The 7,500-nt window shown below is 60.9% G+C and overlaps 2 non-coding genes across 2 annotated transcripts in view; both read left to right on the top strand.

Moving 5' to 3' along the window:
- Positions 1-6,026: 6,026 nt before the first annotated feature.
- Positions 6,027-6,184, top strand: LOC132937614 (5.8S ribosomal RNA). Its single transcript, XR_009663735.1, has one exon. It is a non-coding gene; the product is annotated as a 5.8S ribosomal RNA (ribosomal RNA).
- Positions 6,185-6,557: 373 nt separating this feature from the next.
- The window catches only part of LOC132937702 (large subunit ribosomal RNA), a 4,194-nt gene continuing 3,251 nt past the window's right edge, over positions 6,558-7,500 (top strand). The window contains exon 1 of the ribosomal RNA XR_009663797.1: positions 6,558-7,500. This exon is cut by the window's right edge and continues 3,251 nt beyond it. This is a non-coding gene — a ribosomal RNA (large subunit ribosomal RNA).

Genomic DNA, 7,500 nt, shown 5'->3' with positions numbered 1-7,500 from the left:
ATCCGTGGACACTGTGCCCTTCATCGATTGCCGATTTTTGTCTGGTCGGCGTTCGACGGGTGCGAGGTGGACTAACGTAAAGAATTATTACGTCCCGCGGACTCGGAGTGCCGTACGCGGAAATATTTTTTCATCGACGGGCGAGGCGCGGAGTCGCCCTTGGTGCGCGGCGGCGTCCCCGTGACCGGATCCGTGGACACTGTGCCCTTCATCGATTGCCGATTTTTGTCTGGTCGGCGTTCGACGGGTGCGAGGTGGACTAACGTAAAGAATTATTACGTCCCGCGGACTCGGTGTGCCGAACGCGGAAAAATTTTTCATCGACGGGCGAGGCGCGGAGTCGCCCTTGGTGCGCGGCGGCGTCCCCCGTGACCGGATCCGTGGACACTGTGCCCTTCATCGATTGCCGATTTTTGTCTGGTCGGCGTTCGACGGGTGCGAGGTGGACTAACGTAAAATATTAATACGGCAAGTGGATGTGGTTTACCGGTATTATTCGGTGCGGGCATTCGGCGAGCACGTCCCGCGGACTCGGAGTGCCGTACGCGGAAATATTTTTCATCGACGGGCGAGGCGCGGAGTCGCCCTTGGTGCGCGGGCGGCGTCCCCGTGACCGGATCCGTGGACACTGTGCCCTTCATCGATTGCCGATTTTTGTCTGGTCGGCGTTCGACGGGTGCGAGGTGGACTAACGTAAAGAATTATTACGTCCCGCGGACTCGGAGTGCCGTACGCGGAAATATTTTTCATCGACGGGCGAGGCGCGGAGTCGCCCTTGGTGCGCGGCGGCGTCCCCGTGACCGGATCCGTGGACACTGTGCCCTTCATCGATTGCCGATTTTTGTCTGGTCGGCGTTCGACGGGTGCGAGGTGGACTAACGTAAAGAATTATTACGTCCCGCGGACTCGGTGTGCCGAACGCGGAAAAATTTTTCATCGACGGGCGAGGCGCGGAGTCGCCCTTGGTGCGCGGCGGCGTCCCCGTGACCGGATCCGTGGACACTGTGCCCTTCATCGATTGCCGATTTTTGTCTGGTCGGCGTTCGACGGGTGCGAGGTGGACTAACGTAAAATATTAATACGGCAAGTGGATGTGGTTTACCGGTATTATTCGGTGCGGGCATTCGGCGAGCACGTCCCGCGGACTCGGAGTGCCGTACGCGGAAATATTTTTCATCGACGGGCGAGGCGCGGAGTCGCCCTTGGTGCGCGGCGGCGTCCCCGTGACCGGATCCGTGGACACTGTGCCCTTCATCGATTGCCGATTTTTGTCTGGTCGGCGTTCGACGGGTGCGAGGTGGACTAACGTAAAGAATTATTACGTCCCGCGGACTCGGAGTGCCGTACGCGGAAATATTTTTCATCGACGGGCGAGGCGCGGAGTCGCCCTTGGTGCGCGGCGGCGTCCCCGTGACCGGATCCGAACCACCGCGTGTGAAAATTCGATTTTTTTTTTTTCACTCGACGTTCGCGGTTATTCGGCGGTCCCGGGGTGGTGCACATGACGGCAGCCCCGGCGATGTCCGTCGACACGATTTCGAATTCAACTTTTCGAACGTAGTTTTTTCCGTGTGCAATAACTCGTTAACCGTTGGTTCGATCTCGACGTACCCGAGACGTGTTCACGTCGTACGTTCCGAGTACTATAGGACACCGGTGTCCGCGACATTTAAATCGGTAATCCTTTATCCGCGGCCGTACCGCTACGCACGGAGATAGACCGATATTTGATTTTCGCTTAACCGCTACGCACTGTGATTGACTGTATTCCGACGGCGGGGGTCTCGGTCAACCGTTTTCACGGTTTGCCGGTGACATCGACCGTACCGTTCATCACGGGCAGACCGCAGAGTCGTTGTCCAGGGATATCCCCCTTTGCCGAAAACCTTTACCGCGTAGAATTTCTGCGCTGACCGCGACGTTACAGGGGTGATTACCGTCGCCGAGCTGCGCGCCCGCCGTACCGTCCCGTCGCACGGACCACCGTGTGTGAAAATTCGATTTTTTTTTTTCACTCGACGTCCTCGGTTATTCGTCGGTGCCGGGGTGGTGCACATGACGGCAGCCCCGGCGATGTCCGTCGACACGATTTCGAATTCAACTTTTCGAACGTAGTTTTTCCGTGTGCAATAACTCGTTAACCGTTGGTTCGATCTCGACGTACCCGAGACGTGTTCACGTCGTACGTTCCGAGTACTATAGGACACCGGTGTCCGCGACAATTAAATCGGTAATCCTTTATCCGCGGCCGTACCGCTACGCACGGATTTTGTGATTTTCGCCTAACCGCTACGCACGGTGATTGACGGATTTTCGATTCTCGCCTAACCGCTACGCACGGTGATGGCGAAGTTCCTTCGACCCGGGTGTACCACTACGCGTGAACACCCCCGTCGCACATTGTGAAACTCGAGATTTTGTAAATTTGTGAGCGACTCGGTCGTCGGCGTTCCGCCGGCGTCCGATCGCCAATCACGTACGACAGCAAAGCCACGGGCGACGCCGAAGCCGACGCGTCCATCGCCGCGCACCGGTCTGCCCCAGTCTTCGGAATGGTCAGCAATCCGGTGCCCTTCGATGGTATCCGTCCAAGTTTCGGCGACCGACCCATCTCGCACGCCGAGTGGCAAAACTCAACCGGCGTCGCAGGCCCGCCTTCCGGTGGGCCTCCGACGCGCAAATCGTTTTTTTCAAAAATCGATGACGACTCCCGTTACCGTTCCCGCAAGTTACGAGCTCTCGACGCCAAAACATTCCCGCCGCGGCCGGCCATCGTCGCCGTGCCCGGCGGTCGCCGGGGCGAAGCCCCGGGACGACGGACTTCGCGTCGCGTCCCGGCTTCCCCCACGATCTCGGCTGGGGGCCGTTATAAACCTGGCGAGAGGCGCTAGCGCGGTAATTCTCCGTCCGCTGAAAACGGACGGCGTACGCGCTAACCCCGACTCTCGTCAACCGCACGGGTCACGTCGCGTCGGGCGAGCGCTCGCTCTCCGCGTGTGTTCGGTCTTCCGCACGCGACCGCCGCCGCAGTCGCCCCGCGTTCTGCGGGTGCTCAGTGCGGCGCTCGCGTCGACCGAAGCGCGCGGTTTACGGGCGCCCGTCCGCGCACGTATCCCACTCGAACCGCGGTCGGTCGTGCGCCGTGACCGTATACCGGTCACGGTCGTTTCGACCTTCCTCGGCGTCGGCTTGCCCACGGGCGGACCGGCGCTCGGACGCACGCGTCCCGAGACGAGTGTCCGCGTCGTCGTCGCCCCTTGGTCGGCGTCGCCGCGGGGATCCGTCACGGGACGCAGTTGTTGTAAAACCGAGATCCCTGGTTGATCCTGCCAGTAGTCATATGCTTGTCTCAAAGATTAAGCCATGCATGTCTCAGTGCAAGCCGCATTAAGGTGAAACCGCGAAAGGCTCATTAAATCAGTTGTGGTTCCTTAGATCGTACCCAAGTTACTTGGATAACTGTGGTAATTCTAGAGCTAATACATGCCGACAGAGTTCCGACCGTCGCGGCGCCCTCGGGCGTCGCTCGCGGGAGGAACGCTTTTATTAGATCAAAACCGGCCCGTCGCGGCGCGCTTCGTGCGCGTCCCGATCGCGGCCCGCGCAAAGACCTGGTGACTCTGAATAACTTCGAGCTGATCGCACGGTCTCCGTACCGGCGACGCATCTTTCAAATGTCTGCCTTATCAACTGTCGACGGTAGGTTCCATGCCTACCGTGGTGGTAACGGGTAACGGGGAATCAGGGTTCGATTCCGGAGAGGGAGCCTGAGAAACGGCTACCACATCCAAGGAAGGCAGCAGGCGCGCAAATTACCCACTCCCGGAACGGGGAGGTAGTGACGAAAAATAACGATACGGGACTCATCCGAGGCCCCGTAATCGGAATGAGAACACTTTAAAACCTTTAAACGAGGATCAATTGGAGGGCAAGTCTGGTGCCAGCAGCCGCGGTAATTCCAGCTCCAATAGCGTATATTAAAGTTGTTGCGGTTAAAAAGCTCGTAGTCGGATCTGTGTCTGGGCGGTGCCGGACCACCCTGGCGGTCCGTCGTGTCGCGGCCGGCCGTGTCGCGGGACCACGTGTCCCGTCGGCGCGGTCGTCGTCGCGCTCGTCAGCCGTCTCGGGGTGTTAGTTACCGGCACGTCGGCCGGACGTATTGTCGGCAGGCGGACACGTGTCTCGGGCTTCCGGCGCGCCGCGCGGCCACGCGTCGCGCGGCCGTCGGGGTTCGACGACGGCGGCCGCCTACTCCAATCTTGCTGCGCGGTGATCTTCACCGATTGCCGTCGGCGGGCCGACACGTTTACTTTGAACAAATTAGAGTGCTCAAAGCAGGCTCAAATCTGGCGGGGCGGCTTCACGGCCGTCTCGTCAAAAGGCCCTGAATACTGGTCGCATGGAATAATGGAACAAGACCTCGGTCCCGCGCATCTCCGCCCTTCGCGGGCGCGCGAAATCGCCCTCCGGGGCGTTTCCGTGCGCGGGCCGCCGGGCCGCGGGCGCCAGTCGCCCGCGCGTCCCGCCGGGCCGGTTTTCGGGACCGGAGGTAATGATCAACAGAGACGGGCGGGGGCATTCGTACCGAGACGTTAGAGGTGAAATTCTTGGATCGTCTCGAGACGAACTGACGCGAAAGCATTTGCCAAGTACGTTCTCGTATGATCAAGAACGAAAGTTAGAGGTTCGAAGGCGATCAGATACCGCCCTAGTTCTAACTGTAAACGATGCCAGCTAGCGATCCGCCGGCGTTTCATTAACGACCCGGCGGGCAGCTTCCGGGAAACCGAAGCTTTTCGGTTCCGGGGGAAGTATGATTGCAAAGTTGAAACTTAAAGGAATTGACGGAAGGGCACCACCAGGAGTGGAGCCTGCGGCTTAATTTGACTCAACACGGGAAACCTCACCAGGCCCGGACACCGGAAAGATTGACAGATTGAGAGCTCTTTCTTGATTCGGTGGGTGGTGGTGCATGGCCGTTCTTAGTTGGTGGAGCGATCTGTCTGGTTAATTCCGATAACGAACGAGACTCTGTCCTGCTAACTAGGCGGGTAACCCCGGGTCGGCGTGTGCGCGGCGCGGGCGGTTTCGGCCGTCCGTGTTCGCGTACCCGTCGGCTCGGCCCGGTATCCCCGAACGCGTTCGCCCGTCGTCCACGGCGGTCGTCGAGCGCGGCCGCGCCATCCGCGTCCCGGCGTGCGGCGGGCGTGTGTCGGCCGGGGGGCAACCTCCGGTCGGCGCGCGTCCGTCGTGCGTCGGGCTCCGTGGTGAAGCGCGCCGTGTTCGCGGCCGTCGCCGGCGGATCACGATACGTTACTAGGGCTACCGCCGGCTCCCAGGAGCTTAAACTCTTCTTAGAGGGACAGGCGGCGGACGAAAATAGCCGCACGAGACTGAGCGATAACAGGTCTGTGATGCCCTTAGATGTTCTGGGCCGCACGCGCGCTACACTGAAGGAATCAGCGTGTGTTAACATTCCTGGGCCGACAGGCTTCCGGGTAACCCGCTGAACCTCCTTCGTGCTTAGGGATCGTGGCTTGCAATTTTTCCACGTGAACGAGGAATTCCCAGTAAGCGCGAGTCATCAGCTCGCGTTGATTACGTCCCTGCCCTTTGTACACACCGCCCGTCGCTACTACCGATTGAACGGTCGCATTGAGGTCTTCGGAGTGGACGCGCGTTATTCGGCCCCCTCGGGGGCTGGGTCGTCGCGCGATCGCGAAGATGACCGAAATCGGCCGTTTAGAGGAAGTAAAAGTCGTAACAAGGTTTCCGTAGGTGAACCTGCGGAAGGATCATTAGAGACGGGCCCGCGGTACCGGCAGCACTTGCCGGTCTCGCGCGCGCCTAATCCGACCCCGTGGCCGCGTGCGCTCGCGACTAGCTCGCCGACCGCCCGCGCGCCGCGACCCCCGACCGAGCGTCGACCGAAAGATGGTTAACGTCGAAAGACCATACGGGCCCCGCCGTGCGTCCGCGCACGGCGCGTGGCCGGTAGAAGTTTCGTCGACAAAAAAAAAACACCCGACCCCGAACAGCGGATCACTTGGCTCGTGGATCGATGAAGACCGCAGCTATCTGCGCGTCGTCGTGTAATCCGCAGGTTATACGAACATCGACCAGTCGAACGCACATTGCGGCCTCGGTGACCCGCGGGTCCCGGGCCACGCCTGTCTGAGGGTCGTATACCGGATACTCGGCCAGACCGATGCGCCGCCGGCAGGCGTCCGACGGCGGCGGCAGTCCTCCCGGGGACTGTCCGCCCGCCCGTCGGCCGCTCCGGTGGTGCGAGATTGGCGGTTCGACCGTGGAAAACCGCGCTCGCGCGCGGCCGCCTCCGGTCGTCCGCCCAAGTTGTGACGGCAAACAGTCACGGGTTCTCGCGTCGTCAAACGGCACGTCCCCGTCCGCCCGCCGCGCGAGAGCGCGGCCGGGTCGGCTGAGAGTCCACGGACCTCTCCGGCTTCCGAGACGCGGACGCGGACGGTCACCGTACGGGCGGAGCGCGGACCGCAGGCTGCCGTGTAATTTAAAAAAAAAAAAAAACCGATACGTTCCGACCTCAGATCAGGCGGGACTACCCGCCGGATTTAAGCATATTAATAAGCGGAGGAAAAGAAAACAACCGTGATTCCCTTAGTAGCGGCGAGCGAACAGGGAAAAGCCCATCGCCGAATCCCGCCGCGCACTTTTGTGTCGCGGCACCTATGGGAGTTGTGGCGTACGGGCCGGCCTCGTTGCCGGGGCGCACGTGACGGTCCAAGTCTCCCTTGAACGGGGCCATGGCCCGCAGATGGTGCCAGGCCAGTAGAGGCCGTCACAGCGTTCCGGGATCGGACCGCGCCTTCGAGTCGGGTTGCTTGAGAGTGCAGCCCGAAGTTGGTGGTAAACTCCATCTAAGGCTAAATACGGCCACGAGACCGATAGTTTACAAGTACCGTGAGGGAAAGTTGAAAAGAACTTTGAAGAGAGAGTTCATAAGAACGTGAAACTGTTCGGGTGTAAACGGACAGAGCCCGCGAGTCCCCGCCGGGCGAATTCACGGTCGGTCTAACCGCCGGCCGGATCTTTCGCTCGGTTAGCGGACGTCGCGACCCGTTGGGCGCCGGCCGAAGGGCTTGGGTGGCGTTCGTCGCGGCGGTTGCGTTTCGGCGTGACCGTTCGCGCCGAACCCCGGTGCTCCTGGTCGGCTCGCCCGACGGCAAGAACCGTCGACGCGGCCCCGTCGCAGGCGGGGTCCCGTCGGTCGGCGACGATTTCGGGCTACTTTCCGACCCGTCTTGAAACACGGACCAAGGAGTCTAACGTGTGCGCGAGTCAACGGTGATCTTACGAAAAACCACGTTTGGCGCAATGAAAGTGAACCGTTTACGGTGCGGACGATGGCCTAGCGACCGAACCCACCGGCGTTCAAAGTCGCGCTGGTCCGCAGTCCGGGGGCGTCTTCGCCAGGTCGGCTTCGGCCGTCCGAGGGCGCACCCTTAGCGCACACGTTGGTAC

The sequence above is a fragment of the Metopolophium dirhodum genome, chromosome 1 (assembly GCF_019925205.1).
Source record: "Metopolophium dirhodum isolate CAU chromosome 1, ASM1992520v1, whole genome shotgun sequence".
Classification (NCBI taxonomy): Eukaryota; Metazoa; Arthropoda; class Insecta; order Hemiptera; family Aphididae; genus Metopolophium; species Metopolophium dirhodum.
The sequence above is the reverse complement of the archived record's forward strand: the minus strand, read 5'-3'. Positions and strand labels throughout refer to the sequence as shown.